Source organism: Balaenoptera physalus, assembly GCF_965194825.1.
Source record: "Balaenoptera physalus genome assembly, chromosome: 8".
Lineage (NCBI taxonomy): Eukaryota > Metazoa > Chordata > Mammalia > Artiodactyla > Balaenopteridae > Balaenoptera > Balaenoptera physalus.
This window is the reverse complement of record NC_138887.1, coordinates 123,328,542-123,343,222: the sequence shown is the minus strand read 5'-3', so window position 1 is coordinate 123,343,222 and position 14,681 is coordinate 123,328,542. Positions and strand designations below refer to the sequence as shown.

The window sequence follows — 14,681 nt, the reverse complement described above, 5'->3', positions numbered from 1 at the left end:
CGACTTCCGGTCGGGGCGAGACTTCCGGGCGGAGAGCGGCGCGCTGCGCGGGGCGGGGCGGCGCCCCCTGCTGGCGGGAGGGCGGCAGCGCAGGGAGCCGCACGGCAGCAAACGGTGCCTGCTCTTAAAAGACTGTAAACTTTAACTTTCGAATGCGCACAAATACATTCTCGTTTAAAAACGAAAACTTTAGAGATTATGGTAAAGAAGGCGCCTAACGACGTGCCACAGTAGTAACCGCGCTTACGGGGTAGGGGTAGGGGTAGGGGTGGGGGTGGATCCTTGCGGACGCGTGTGCGGGTGGAGCGCGGGTGGAGCGCGGGTGGAGCGCGGGTGGAGCGCGGGTGGAGCCATGGGACGACGCGGTGTGTCGCTGCGTGTTGCTCACGGGAAGCTTAGTCCTGAGCTCACTGCTCCTTTCACTCAACCTCGGGCCTCAGGTCCCTCCGCGCTCCGCGTAATGACGCACCTGTCCCTTATTAGGATTGCTGGGATTCCCGGGGATGATGTTCCCTGATTACCGCTCCATGGACAGCCGCCCCCTGGGGTGATTGGTACCCCCCCAGAGTTCAAGTCCGCTGGAATTTGTGGACGTACCCTCGTGTGGAAATAGGGCCTTTGCAGATGCAAAGTTAGGAGGAGGCCTTGCTGGATTGGGCAGGCCCTACATCCAAAGACAGGTGTTCTTAAGAGGGAAATTGAGGCTCACAGCTCACACACAGGTAGAAGGCCATGCGATGTCCGAGGCAGCGATGGCGGAGATGCTCCTCGAGCCCAGGGACTCCAAGGATTGCAGCCACATCAGAAGCTGGAGGAGGCCTGGAGCAGGTCCTGTCCTGCAGCCCTGGGAGGGACCCACCCGGAGGGACCCACCCCAGGGACCCACCCCGCGTACACCTTGATTTCCGACTTTCAGCCTCAGGACGGAGGCTCTAAATGTCTGTTTTAAGCTGCCTGGTTTGTGGCGCTTTGTCACTGGGTGATTTGTACTGGGAAGCGAATACAACAGACGGGAAGGTGGGAGCTGGGGACCAACAGTACTCAGGGCTTAATGGTGACCAGCAAAGAAATCTTCCTGGAGGGACCAGAGTGACACCGGGATGGAAGTTCAAGCCGGGGCTGCGGGCTCGGCTCAGATCCTGACGTCACTGTGTGTGACCTGCCCAACCCACGGAGACTCAGCGTCCCGTCTGCAGAGCAGGGAGATCAGAGTGCCCATCCCACAGGGCTGTCATGAAATTAATCAGATTTTTTTTTTTTTAGGTAAGAAGTGGATTTATTTATAGAGAAACACACTCCACAGAGTGTGGGCCATCCAGAAGGTGAGAAAGGCCCCAGGGTATGGTGTTGTCAGTTTTTATGGGGGTGCGTAATTTCATAAGGTAATGAGTGGGAGGAATATTCCAGCTATTTTAGGAAGGGGCGGGGATTTCCAGGAATTGGGCCACCGCCCACTTTTTGATACTTATGGTTGGCATTGGAACTGTCGTGGTGCCTGTGGGTGTGTCATTTCGCTTGCTGATGTGTTACAGTAAGCGTGTACTGAGGCTCGAGGTCTAGTGGAAGGTGACTTGTCCGCCATCTTGGACCCATTTGGTTCTAATCAGTTTATGTCATGTCCTCGGGCTATGTCATTCTTCCAAAGGTTGTGCCCTGACCCCTCCCCTCCTGCTTCATCCCCGCCCCCCCGCAGAGATTTTACTCCCATATTCTTATGGGAAGCAGAAGGGCAATGGTCCGTCTTCTGTAACTGCTTCAAGCCTGGGTAGGGGCGTTGACCCTGCCTGTCAAGGAGTAAAAATCTCTGGATGCCTGATCTAGGGGCCCCGGGGCAGGACAGCTCCTTGTTTTAAGTCAGTATGGGCTGTATTCCTTGCATAGCCATCATCTTGGTGTGGAACTGCTGTAATTGCTTCCATAGCCTTTCTATGAATCTCCTTGGTGATGAAGCACTTTTTGTAACAGCATCAGAGTACAAAAATATCTATAAATAACAAAAGACTTAAAGGACATGGTTAAACATCTGATTACAGGGCTTCCCTGGTGGCGCAGTGGTCAAGAATCCGCCTGCCAATGCAGGGGACACGGGTTCAAGCCCTGGTCCGGGAAGATCCCACATGCCGCGGAGCAACTAAGCCCGTGCGCCACAGCTACTGAGCCTGCGCTCTAGAGCCTGCGATCCACAACTACTGAGCCCACGTGCCACAACTACTGAAGTCCGCATGCCTAGAGCCCGTGCTCCGAAATAAAGAGAAGCCACCGCAACGAGAAGCCGGCGCACCGCAATGAAGAGTAGCCCCCGCTCTCTGCAACTAGAGAAAGCCCGTGCGCAGCAACGAAGGCCCAATGCGGCTAAAAAAAAAAAAGCCAGCTTCCAGAATCCTCTGCACCTGCTCCAACCTGGGACCAAGCTTGCTCAGAACTTTCTTTGCTCTGAAGCCACGACTTCGAAGACTTTGTGGGGGATTGATGTGGGCAAATCTTGGGGTTCTTTTTCAACCCCAAGATCCTAACGTGCAGGAGGCCTTTGCAGCGATTCTGACTGCCTGGCACTTGGAGAAGCTGTGTCTCTCCGAGCCTGGAGGGGTCGGCAGGCGTGAGGGCGCTGGACGGCTGGTACCTTTCCCTGGTCCTGGTGAAAGGGCCTGGTTGGGGAGGAACAGGCGGCTTTAGCATCTGGTTGCAAACATGGAGCAGTACACGAATGACACAGGGGCTGACGCACGTGCAACAGAGGGCCCACGGCAGGTAGTAGGGCAGGACGCTGGCATGTGTGTGCGTGCGTGTGTGGGCAAGAGGCGTCGGAGAAGTGGGCGAGGCCAGGCCTGGTGTTGATGCTGGGACCAGTGGGGAGCCGGTGCGGTGTTCTGGGTGGACACGTGGGTGGGTGGGGGCGGGGTAACTGGAACGGGGCTGTGTTTTGAAGCGATGGCCCCGCAGCTGGCAGGGCTGACTGAGGTGGATCAGAATTGATGGGCAGACAGAGGCTGTTGCATCAGACACTTGTTCCCCAGCCTGGAAAAAACTGCTGGTTGCTGACAGCTCTTTAAAATAATAGCACGAATGATCTATTAAGAGTAATATGATATACAGTTGAAGTGTAACCTTTCACTCTGTGTCTTAGTCCGTTTGGGCTCCTATAACAGAACACCATGAACTGTGCGGCTGAAACTTCAGACATTCGTTCCCCATGGTTCTGGAGGCTGGAAGTCCAAGAACAGGGTGCCAGCAGATCCAGTGTCTGGTGGCGACCCGCTTCCTGGTTCATCGACGGCCGTCTTCTCGCTGTGTCCACCCCTGGGGGAGGGGGGGAGGGAGCTCCCTGGGGTCCCATTTATAAAGGCCCTAATCCCATCATCAGCGCTTCACCCCCATGACCTAATCACCTTGCAAAGACCCCATCTCCTAACACCTTCACTTTGGGGGTTAGGATTAAAAATATGAATTTGGGGGGAACATAAACATTCAGTCCATAACGCTCAGGTTCACAAACTTTTTGTTTCAATGTGTCAATTTATTGATTGCTTAATTTAAGATATTGTTTCTTCTGGTACAAAAATAATTCATGCTCACCGTAAAACCCAGAAATATCGTAGTTAAATGTGTAATGTAGAAAGGGGAAGCCCACCTCTAGCTCTTCCTCCCAGAAATACATTTCCTTCCAGATAGTCAAGGCACACATTAACTTGCGTTACGATTACTCTTTACCAAAATAGGACGTATCGCTTGCAGTTTCCCTTTTGCTCTTGATGATACAGCTCAGGTTTTTGTCCCCATGTCAGTAAACTGTGTCCTGACTATGCAGCGTTGCCTGGAGGCCTGTTGGAAACGCAGCATCACGGGCCCTCCCCAGACCCACTGGGCCAGAATCTGCATTTATCAGCCTTCCAGGATCCCGGCAGCCTCTCCAGCACGTTAACAGCTGAGAACCGCCGATTCTGGGTCCCTCACTCTTTTCAGTGGCTTTATGGACATAATTTATGTAACCAATCTGCTAATGGTGAACATTTGTTTCCTTTTAAAAACATATATGTGTATTTTGCACTATTAAACAATGCCACAGCAAACATCCCTCTGTGTGTGTGTGTGCAGGACCGTGCAAGGGTTTCACAAGGTTATCGTCCTAGAAATTGCTTAGGGAAAGTGTATAAATTAACAGATAATGCCAAATTTCCAACCCCAAAGCTGTGCCAACCCGTGCTAAAATTGAGAGTGTGAGCGCCTGTCCCCCACACCTCCCCTTCGGTGACCCGTCCCAGCTGTTCCTCTCTGCCCATCTGATAGGTGAGAGGTCAGCGACCCCCTTCTTCAGCATCCTCACCACCCAGACTTCCTCCCCAGCAGCCCTCCCACTGACCCTGATGGAGAACATTCAGTCAGACCCAGGCCTGTTGGCTCCTTCCTCTCCATCCTTATGGCCACTGCCCCGGTGCCGGGGCCCTACCTTGGTCCTCTCCAACCCACTGGCAGCCTGGGCGCTCGCTTCAGCCCTTGTGGTCCACCCCCCCGCCCCCTCGCCCCCTCCCTGCCCCCTCCTCCAGGGCTCCTGGGTCTGGCCTCCCTGGCGTCCCACAGGCCCTTGGCTGGAACACCTGCCCTCTTCTGCTGGACGGGGCACCTTTGCTGGAGCAGTTTCCCTGCTTACTGCTCTTACGTAACCCTCGTCTTAGAGGAATTCTGTGGTCTCCTCTGTGTCTGCATCTTGCAGCTCAGATTCTTCTTCAACTTCCTGCAGCGTGTTTCTATCCCCCAGGGGCTAGTTCACGCAGTAGGCAGTGAACAAATGAGTGAATGAATGAATGAATGAATGAGTAAACGCCTTCAGATCCTACTGGGGCCAAAATGAACTTTCACAGCCAGCACATCCTCCGTCTTTTCCTTTTGCTACGTTAATTATCAGTGGTGCAGCCGAGCCAAGAGGGGCAGGTGCCAGGTAAGCAGGAGCAAGGGGTTCAGACTGGACTGGGAAGAAGGATGCCCCATGGGAGGGGCTCCAGTGAAACTGGGCCTCTGAGCCGAGCTTGTCCTCTGGGCAGCAGTGTGTGCTTTATTCCGTTAGCTGCAGGGTAGGCTCACCATGTGACACCACTCACAAATGACTAAGGAGCTGTCCCTGGGTCACAGACCTGCACTGCCATCTCTGCCCAGTAAAGGAAAGGGAAAAAAGTCATAGTTATATGTTGAGATTTTCAGTATTTTTAGTTTATAAGTCAACTATTCATCACATTAAGACACTGATCTATAAATAAATTTGAAGGCAGTGATACATCTGGGTCTTTGCAGGCCTCAAGTTAGGCAATGATCTGTAAATATATTTGTCTGTGTCATTGATCCCTTTTTTATTAATGTCGTGGCTTTCACTGTGGTTATCAATTTCATTCCCAATTACCAGAGTCCTTACAAAATCTTTGTTCCCTGGCGTGGGCTGCATCGGTCAGCGCTTATGCATTTGAGTAACATAGAGTTACATCCACCTCTGGCTGCAGTTCAGATGCGTCGTTAATTTTCATTAGCTCTTCCTGTTCTTTCTATATACTTCTCCCCATTTTCACTGTGTTTTTCTATTATCTGCAGATGCTTCTCCTGTATGGAGTGCACATTACCTAAATGCTCTTGAATTGAGGGTAGGAACATTTCCGACACAGGCACCCTTTACCTTCTCTGCAAAAGTTAAGCCTATTTCGTTAGTTATGCAAGATTTCTCGTTACGTTTTATTACTGTCTCTGTTTTTGTTGATTCTACAGCAGGCTTTATGGTCAGGCAGTCCTGTATGCATGCAGGGCAACCTTAGATGAGGTTTGTTTCCCAAGAATATTCTCGCATGAGGCCATCCAGCCTAACGCATTGTGTGGGCCGTGACTGGCGAGATGGGACCGAGGACGACTGCTGTTTTTACGTGTGCTTATAAATCTCTTTGTCTGTCTAGATGGCTATCATACTTATCTTGATTAGACTATATTTTGCTTATATTAGAGCAAACTAGTAAAACTTGAATGCAAAGAAACCTCCCACACTTACAAAAAAGAAAGAAAAAAAAACCCAAAAAACCTTGAATGCGGCTCTTGCCAATTGCATAAATGCTGCTTAGTACCACCACTGGCTCCAGGCACCAGCCCTCTCATATCGCTCAGATCACAGACTAAATGCAGACACTGTCTTCTTTCAGAAACCCTGGCAATATGACAGCAACCAGGCATATTTTTTTTAAGTTTTTTTTTTTTTGATGTGGACAATTTTTAAAGTTTTTATTGATTCTGTTACAATATTGCTTCTGTTTTATGTTTTGGATTTTTGGCCGCCAGGCATGTGGGATCTTAGCTCCCCGACCAGGGATCGAACCCGCAGCCCCTGCATCGGAAGGGGGAGTCTTAACCATTGGGCCGCCAGGGAAGTCCCAACCAGTCATATTTTATTTTTTCTAAATGAAAATAGTTTCCTTTCGACTATGAGAAGTTCAAAGTCACATTTCCAGATAATATCAAAAAGTTTGAGAAAGAAGGTTGTAGAAGACACTTTTGTCGGTTCCTCCCCGTGTCCTCCACGCAGCAGATACCTGGGGCGTCCTGGAGCAAGGGGCTTTCTCTCCGGTCCTGCCGGGACGTGCAGGTGGGCTGAGGGCTGGAGGGTGGGTACCCCCGGGCGTAGCCCTCGGGCCACCACGGCTTCTTCCGCGGCCCTGCGGACTCGGAGGGCTGCTGGGCATGCGCACCGTCCAGCTGCCCACAGCCTCCTCCGGGCGCTCGCGTCCTGGCCCAACTCCCCACCTCCCCACCGCGCTTCGGGCGTCGGTCCTCAACCACACCTCCCGCACTAAAATCCTCGTCTCAGGGTCTGCTTCTGGAAGAATCCAACTTAACAGAGTAGTCAAAAGAAACAAAACCTGCTGCTAATAATCAAACAACGATCCAGAAGTAACCAAGGGAGAGTATTCTTCCTAATTTTTCTAAACCCGAACTTGGTTTCCTCCTCCCTCAGCCCCAAATTCTTTCTTACACACACACACACGCACACACACACACACACACACACACTTTGGGAAAAGGAGGGTGGGGATCCTATTCCATTCCTTCCGTTTCCCGAAGCCCTCGTGTGCCCAGGAGAATGGACCACCGTGAGGATGACGACTTCATGAGGACCCCAGGAGATGCGCTCCAGAGCGGAGGATGGATTAATCCCCGGAGGCAGGGGCAGGGGTGGTGGGCAGACAGCACCGCCGTACATTTCAGGTGGCTCCTTCTCCCTCTGTCCCCGGAGCCACCAGAGCTACACACCAGCTTCCTGTTCGTCCTTCCCTCTGCCTAGTGGGGCCGCCTTCCCCCGTGCTCGTGGCGACACTGCCTCACCCATTTAGCCCCAACCAAACATGACCTCTGTTTTGAAATTGACCTTGAGTCTCTCCTTCCCTGTCCCCAGATGTCCCCCTCACTCAGAATTCCCCAGCACCTGCATGACAGCCCTTGCTTGTCTTCCCCAAGGCCGGGGACCTGGGTCACACTTTTCTGATTTCTCAGGGCCTGGCATAAAGGCCTTCAGAAAACACCTGTTTCTTGGTTGATTGAAGTGGAGAGGTTTTCAATGCTCACAGCAGCAGAGCTGGGAATCCCTGGTCGAGTCACTTGGATCTCGAGGTTCACGTGGGAAATTGTGGGCTCATTTTGATTACTTCAGTTATCCACACTGCAACACTTTTAGTTCTTCAGGAGAATTTTAAGAGGTCCTTTAAAAAATCATCCGTGGTCTTGCAGTAAACTCTTGTGCTAATGATATTTAGCACATAATGAACTTTAATTTTTCCCACATCAATCACAATAAGCATGGCTCACATTCATGGCGTGTTTGCTATGAGCCAGGCACTAGTCTAAGCTTTTAGAAACTTATCAATTCACTTAGCGTCCCCGAGATCCCAGGAGGCAGCAGGAAGGGTGTGCAATACACACAGAATTGCAGTCGCCCCTCACCTTGCTGGTGCGGGGGTGGCAGAGCTTGGGCGAGTCAGTGCGGAGAGTGCCGGCTGCATCTCCCTGGCAGGCTACCCATGACTCCAGTGAGGAGTCCAAGTGCTCCCTGAAGGATGAAGAGCTGCACGAATGGTGTCGTACTGTTGAAAAATGGGCCCCTCTAAAAATACTTATCATTTGTATTCACCCAGCAAGACTACTGCTGTGAAGCATCTTTCTTATGTTGCTTCCCTAACGTTTAAACTGCATTTGAAAAAAAAAAAAAAACAAAGACAAAGAAATAGTAACTACCCAGAAGGAAACCAGTATCTATCACCTGGCAAGCAGCTTTATTGGAGGTTGGACCCGTGGTTTGGGAGATCTGGGACTATGTGTAGACAGACTAATTTTCCTGTTAGCGTAGAGTGAATCTTTAGCAACAAACACTGCCTAAACATGAGCTTTTAAATAAGGCGTGTTTTAAATAGCAGGGTTGAAAAAGACACAGCAGTAAATCAGAAGACCATTGTAAATCAAGGTCTCACATTACCGAACGAACCTCGAGTCTCCTTTGTGAAATGTGTGATTAATCTTTCAGTTGCCTGGAAAGTGATCCTTCCTGTTGGAGAGATGGAGCGTGGCTCTGAAGGTCCCCTCACCTTGGCGACGCTTATTAGGCCTGATTTTGATCCAGTCATCTGCCATCTTCCTGAAGACCACAGAAACCTGCCCACGTTCTGTCGTTCAGAGCAATTTATACAGGTTTTCAAAGAGTGGGCATCTATACCAAGATGCATTTGCTTCTTTTGTCTTATTTCTGGTCAGTTGGGAATAGCTGGCTTTTGCCATGAGAAAGGCATTTCTCTGAGTGCAAACTTTGTGCCACTACTAGAGTTTTTAAAAAAAATAAATTTATTTATTTATTTTTGGCTGCGTTGGATCTTCGTTGCTGCGCACAGGCTTCCTCTAGTTGCAGCGAGCGGGGGCTACTCTTCGTTGAGGTGCGCGGGCTTCTCATTGTGGTGGCTTCTTTTGTTGTGTAGCACGGGCTCTAAGTGCGTGGCCTTCAGTAGTTGTGGCTCACGGGCTCCAGAGCGCAGGCTCAGTAGTTGTGGCGCTTGGGCTTAGTTGCTCCGCGGCATGTGGGATCTTCCCGGACCAGGGCTCGAACCCGTGTCCCCTGCATCGGCAGGCGGATTCTTAACCACTGCGCCACCAGGGAAGTCCCACCACTAGAGTTTTACGATATCAGGTTCTCACCCTGAGAGCCCAAGAGTAAGAGTCTCCATCCAGCATCTGCTGTGGGGTGGGAAAGGGCACCTATCTGGGGTTGGTGTCGGCCAGAGCTTATTTTCAGGACTTTACCCGGAAAACGAGACAAGTCTAACATTTCATTTCTCAATTAATTTTCCTAAGAAAATAAATAGAAAACAAATTATTTAATTTGAGTGTATTGTAATTTAATACTCCCAGCTACCGTAATTTAACAGTCCCAGCTAGCGAGCATTCACTTACACTTTATAGAGCAGTTGGTTGAAAATAGTGTAGAACTTTTCACAGCATTTATTGATCTATTTCTGGCATATGAATCCCCAGACAGGAACTGTCTATGGGCGAGATTTTACGACCTCAATATAGATCCAAAGCTTTTAATGCACCTTTTGCCTTTATCATAATGTCACTGAGGAAATCAGAGTGGGGAGGAATGGCCTCCTGACATCAAATTCCATGTTTAATTATGTTAAGATGGCTCTGTTTTACACAGTCCTTACATCTAAAGATTTCAGAATAGTTCTTAGCTGATCTGGTCACGTGGCCTCTAAAATTAAATAAACAGGAAATCCTCCTTCGTGTCGATGATGCAGAACTACTGCTGTGTTCCCAGGGGCCTCAGGACACAGCTAAACCTACCCATCAGGTACTGTCAAGAGAAACAGTAAAATATCATCACGCCCACACCAAAACAGGCGTTCTTGTCAGCCTAACTCTGGCATCTGATTTGATAATTCTTTAGTTCTTAGTTCTTTTATGATAGTAGAGGATGTCCTTAAAATATCCTTTAACAGAGCCCTAAATGGGATAAGAAATAGGGTTTAACCCTGGGCTTGTCCCTATTGCTCTTATTCTACGCAGAGGAACAGAATGATGGCGCCGTAACTGAGTACTTGTCGAAACTATTGAAAAGCAGTTTGCCTTTGGCGCCTCCATAATCCTATTCCATGGAAGATAAAGCTGTCCTTCATGAGGATAGGGAAATAAGTCAGGGTTTTAGACGTTTAGAATACAACCTCAGCCTTGCTGTGCAAATAAAAACACTTGGTATGCTGATATCTAAAGCATAGGAATCTCTTTTCAAAAAATAACCTAGCATAAGTGTATTACAGTAACCTGATCAATTTTATTTATGGTTTTATTGAGATACAACTGTTATATATAAAAAATGCACATATTTGATGTATACACTTTGTTGAGTATGGACATGTGCTTTCACCTGTGATACCATCACCACAGTCAATAAACTTATCCATCACCTGCTAACTTCCTCATGGCCCTCCCTTTTTTGTCATAAGAACACTTAACATGAGATCTACACTCTTAAAACTAATTTTCAAGAATAAAATACAGAATTGTTAACTGGAGGCACTAAGTTGTACAGCAGATCTCTGGAAACTGTTTATCCTGCACAACTGAAACTTTAGGCCTATTAACAACCCCACACGTCTCCCCTCCCCCAGCCCCTGGCAACAACCATTCTACCCTCTGCTTCTGTGAGTTTGATTACTTTAGATTCCTCAGATAAGTGGAATTATGCAGGATCTGTCCTTCTGGGACGGGCTTACTTCGCTGAACATGATGCCCTCCTGGTTCATCCATGTTGTAGCATAAAACAGAATATAACGTATATTCTTTTTTAAGGCTGAATAATATTTGATTGTATGTATACATCACATTTTCTTTATCCATTCATCTGTAGATGGACACATAGGTTGTTTCCATATCTTGGCTATTGTAAGTGATGCTGCAACAAACTTAGGAGTGGAGATAGTTTTGAGCAATCTATCACATAAATACTGTCAAAAGCCTGACCTAATTAACTCAGAATGGATCATAGACCTAAATGTAAAACGCAAACCCCCTAGAAGATAACATAGGAGAAAACCTAGATGATCTTGGGTACGGTGATGCCTTTTTAGATACAACACCAAAGACACGATCCATGAAAGAAATCATTGTTAAGCTGGATTTCATTAAAATTAAAAACGTCTGCTCTGCAAAAGGCCATATCAAGGGAATTAAGAGATAAGCCACAGACTGGAAGAAAATATTTGCAAAAGACATATTTGATAAAGGGTTATTATCCAAAATAGACAAAGAACTCTCAAAACTCAACAATAAGAAAACAACCCAACTAAAACAATTGGCCAAAGACCTTAATAGATACCTCAGCAAAGAAGATATACAGATGGCAAGTAAGCATATATGAAAGCATGCTCCACATCATATGTCATCAGGGAAATGCAGATTAAAACAACAGTGAGACACCACTCCACACCCCTGAGAATGGCCCAAATCCAGAGCACTGACAGCACCAAATGCTGGCGAGGACGCGGAGCAGCCGGAACCCTCACTGCTGGTGGGAACGCAAGACGGTGCAGCCGCTTTGCAAGGCAGTTGGGCGGCGTCTTTCAAAATGAGACATACTCTTACCATATAATCCAGCAAGCGTGCTCCTTGGTATTTACCCAGAAGAGTTGAAAACATATCCCCACACAAAACCTGCACGCAAATACTTAGAGCAGCTTTATTCATAATTGCCAAAACTTGGAGGCAACTAGTATGTCCGTCAGTAGGTGAGAGGATAAATAACCTGTGGTGTATCCAGAGAGTGAAATATCATTCGGTGCTAAAAACAGATGAGCTGTGAAGCCAAGACAAGGCATGGAGGAACCTTAAGGCACATCACTAAGTCAAAGCCAGTCTGGAAAGGCGACACACTGCATGATTCTGACTCTATGACAATCTGGAAAGGGCACAACTATGGAGACGGTAAAGACATCAGTGGTTTTGGAGGGGAGGGGCTGGGAAAAGCTGAATAGCTAGAGCACAGAGGATCTTTAGGGCAGTGAAAATACTCTTTATGATATGATAATGATGGATATATGTCATTGCACATTTGTCCAAATCCACTGAGTGTACAACACCAAGAGTGAGCCCTAGGATAAACCATGGACTTAGGTGGTTTTGATGTGTCAATGTAGGTTCACCTTCGGTAAAACAAATGAACCGTTCTGGTGAGTGCTGTCAACAAAGGGGAGGCTCTGCCTGCGTGCGGGCAGCGGGTGGCCGTACGGGAAATCTCTTCGTCTCAGTTTTATTGTCGGCCTAAACTGCTCTTAAAAAAGCAAAGTTATTAAAAAAAAAACTTAGCCTAGGCAATGGATATTGGAGATGAAGATCTTAAAAATTAATTTAGTTTTTATATCCTTTAAGTTTCATTAACCCGTTTTCAGGAAATTGCATACTTAGACTAACTTACTCTGTGCTCCCCCCCAATAGAAAACTCTTCAGAACCATAACTTAGCATCCTGCCTGTAGATTTTGCAGGGGGCTGATAGAACCCCTGCAGCTCATCTCTGTGCTTTCCAGGGGTTTGCCATGGACTGCGCTGTGGGCCGACCAAGAGACGTGTGCACCAGAAGCCCCTTCAGGGCCGGCCTCTGCTGCCGAGAGCCTCCCTGACCACGGGCACGCCCTTCCCTGGGTGGTCCACGGCTAGTGATGGGCTGGGGGAGGGGATTTTGGGGGCTCCTCTGATGCCCTGCAGGCTCCTGGCCTGAGCCACAGCTGCCCAACCCTGCTTCCTCCCCTTTCCTCTTTGTGGATCTCCAACACGAACTCCATCCCAGCTCCTGTTTCTGGAAAACCCAACCTTTGACATGGCTCCTCCTAGTCACCCTCTGTAAAGACACCTAAGGTACAGCATTCTCCTTCTGCGTCCTTTCACTAGGTAGGATCTGGACTGCTGTCACCCAGGGTTTCCCCTCATTAAGCTCCGGGGCTGCTTCCTGGAAGGGGAGGGGCGAGGGGACGAGTGTCCCTCTGTTTGTCACTTTCTCTCCATTCTCTGATTCACATTCTTCAGTAACTTCCCAGAAGGGGAAGGAGAGAGCATGAAGTAAACTCTGTATATGTCATATCTGAAAATGATTGTATTCTACCTCACGCTTGATTGGTGGTTTGGTGGGCTGCAGAATTTTAGGTTACACAGAATTTTTTCCCTAGGAACTTTGAAGATGTTGCTTCATTATTTTCTAGCATCTAGTGTTGTTTATGGAAAATCAGATGCCAATCTGATTCTTGTCTCTTTGTGTGTTCTGAAGTGATATATTGAGATGCGGGTCTCTTTTTCATTTATTGTGCCGAGAACTCTCCATCTGAAGACTTTTGATTCTGATAATTTCTGATAATCTCTCTTTAACAACATTCACCTCTCAGATTCTTTACACTCTCTTTCTGGGACTCTTATTGGTTAGATGTTGAAATTTTTTGGACTGATGTTCTAAGTCTTTTATTGCTTCCCATATTTTCCATCTGCTTTTTCCCCAGCTCCATCTTACAACTTTTCTATTCATGTTTTCAATTTCAGCATTCTTTTAAAAGTTACTTGTCCTCTATTCTTTCCTTTTTCATGTCATTCTATTCTTGTTTTATGAATGCATTTGTTCCCCAGGCTCTCTAAGATACTATTCGGAGTCTTTTTTGAAGTTCTGTTCTGTTTCCTGCAACATCTCAGATCACTCTAGGTTTTTAATATACTGTTTTAGTTTATTTCTATTTTGAAAAACATTTTTTGTGTAATTTCAGAAGCATTGTACACTTATGGAATTGGAAGATGAAAACTGAAAAACATAACAGTCAAAAAAAAAGCATGTCCCACCACCTAGAGATTAGCACTGTTCGAATCTGAGTACATATCTTTCCAGATACACATATATATGCACATGTATAAACACACATATGTTGGTGTATTTACAAACACACTGTGTATATATATATTTTTAACTGAAGTATAGTTGATTTACAATGTTGTGTTACTTTCTGGTGTACAGCAAAGTGATTCGGATATATATATATTCTTTTTTTTTTTTTTTGACTGTGCCGAATGGCCTGCAGGATCCCAGTTCCCTGACCAGGTTTTGAACCCAGGGCCACAGCAGTGAAAGTGCCGAGTCCTAACCACTGGGTCGTCAGGGAACTCCCTACATACAATATATCTATTTTTTTCAGATTCTTTTCCATTATAAGTTATTACAAGATACTGAATACAGTTCCCTCTGCTACGTCCTTGTTGTATATCTGTTTTATATACAGTAGGGTGTATCTGTTAATCCCAAACTCCTAATTTAGCCCTCCCTGCCACCCTTTCCCCTTTGGTAACTGTAAGTTTGTTTTCTATGTCTGTGAGTCTGTTTCTGTTTTATAAATAAATTCATTTGTATGATTTTTTTTTAGATTCCACACACAAGTGATATCATGTGATATTTGTCTTTCTCTGACACACTGTGTATATTTTAAATCGATACGGGATCATAGGTGCATATGATTTCTTGGTTCCCTTTTTCTTGTTTCCCTTGTTCTTTCTCCTTCGTATTTCTGGTTTCCCAGTTATGTCCGGTCGTTCTTTGTTGACCTTCAAGCTACGGAATAGGCAATGGCTCGTGTGTCCTGTGGAGGCTCATCAG

The 14,681-nt window shown here is 47.3% G+C and overlaps 1 long non-coding RNA gene across 2 annotated transcripts; it reads left to right on the top strand.

Annotated features, from left to right (window-relative positions):
- The first annotated feature begins 19 nt into the window (after positions 1–19).
- On the top strand, positions 20–4,083 carry LOC309665865. Of its 2 annotated transcripts, none has more exons than XR_014266734.1 (3): positions 20–201; positions 712–1,322; positions 2,034–4,083. It is a non-coding gene; the product is annotated as an uncharacterized lncRNA (long non-coding RNA). The 2 variants fall into 2 exon arrangements; XR_014266735.1 differs by lacking the exon at positions 20–201 and having other exon boundaries at positions 303–828; positions 1,264–1,322.
- Positions 4,084–14,681: the final 10,598 nt, after the last annotated feature.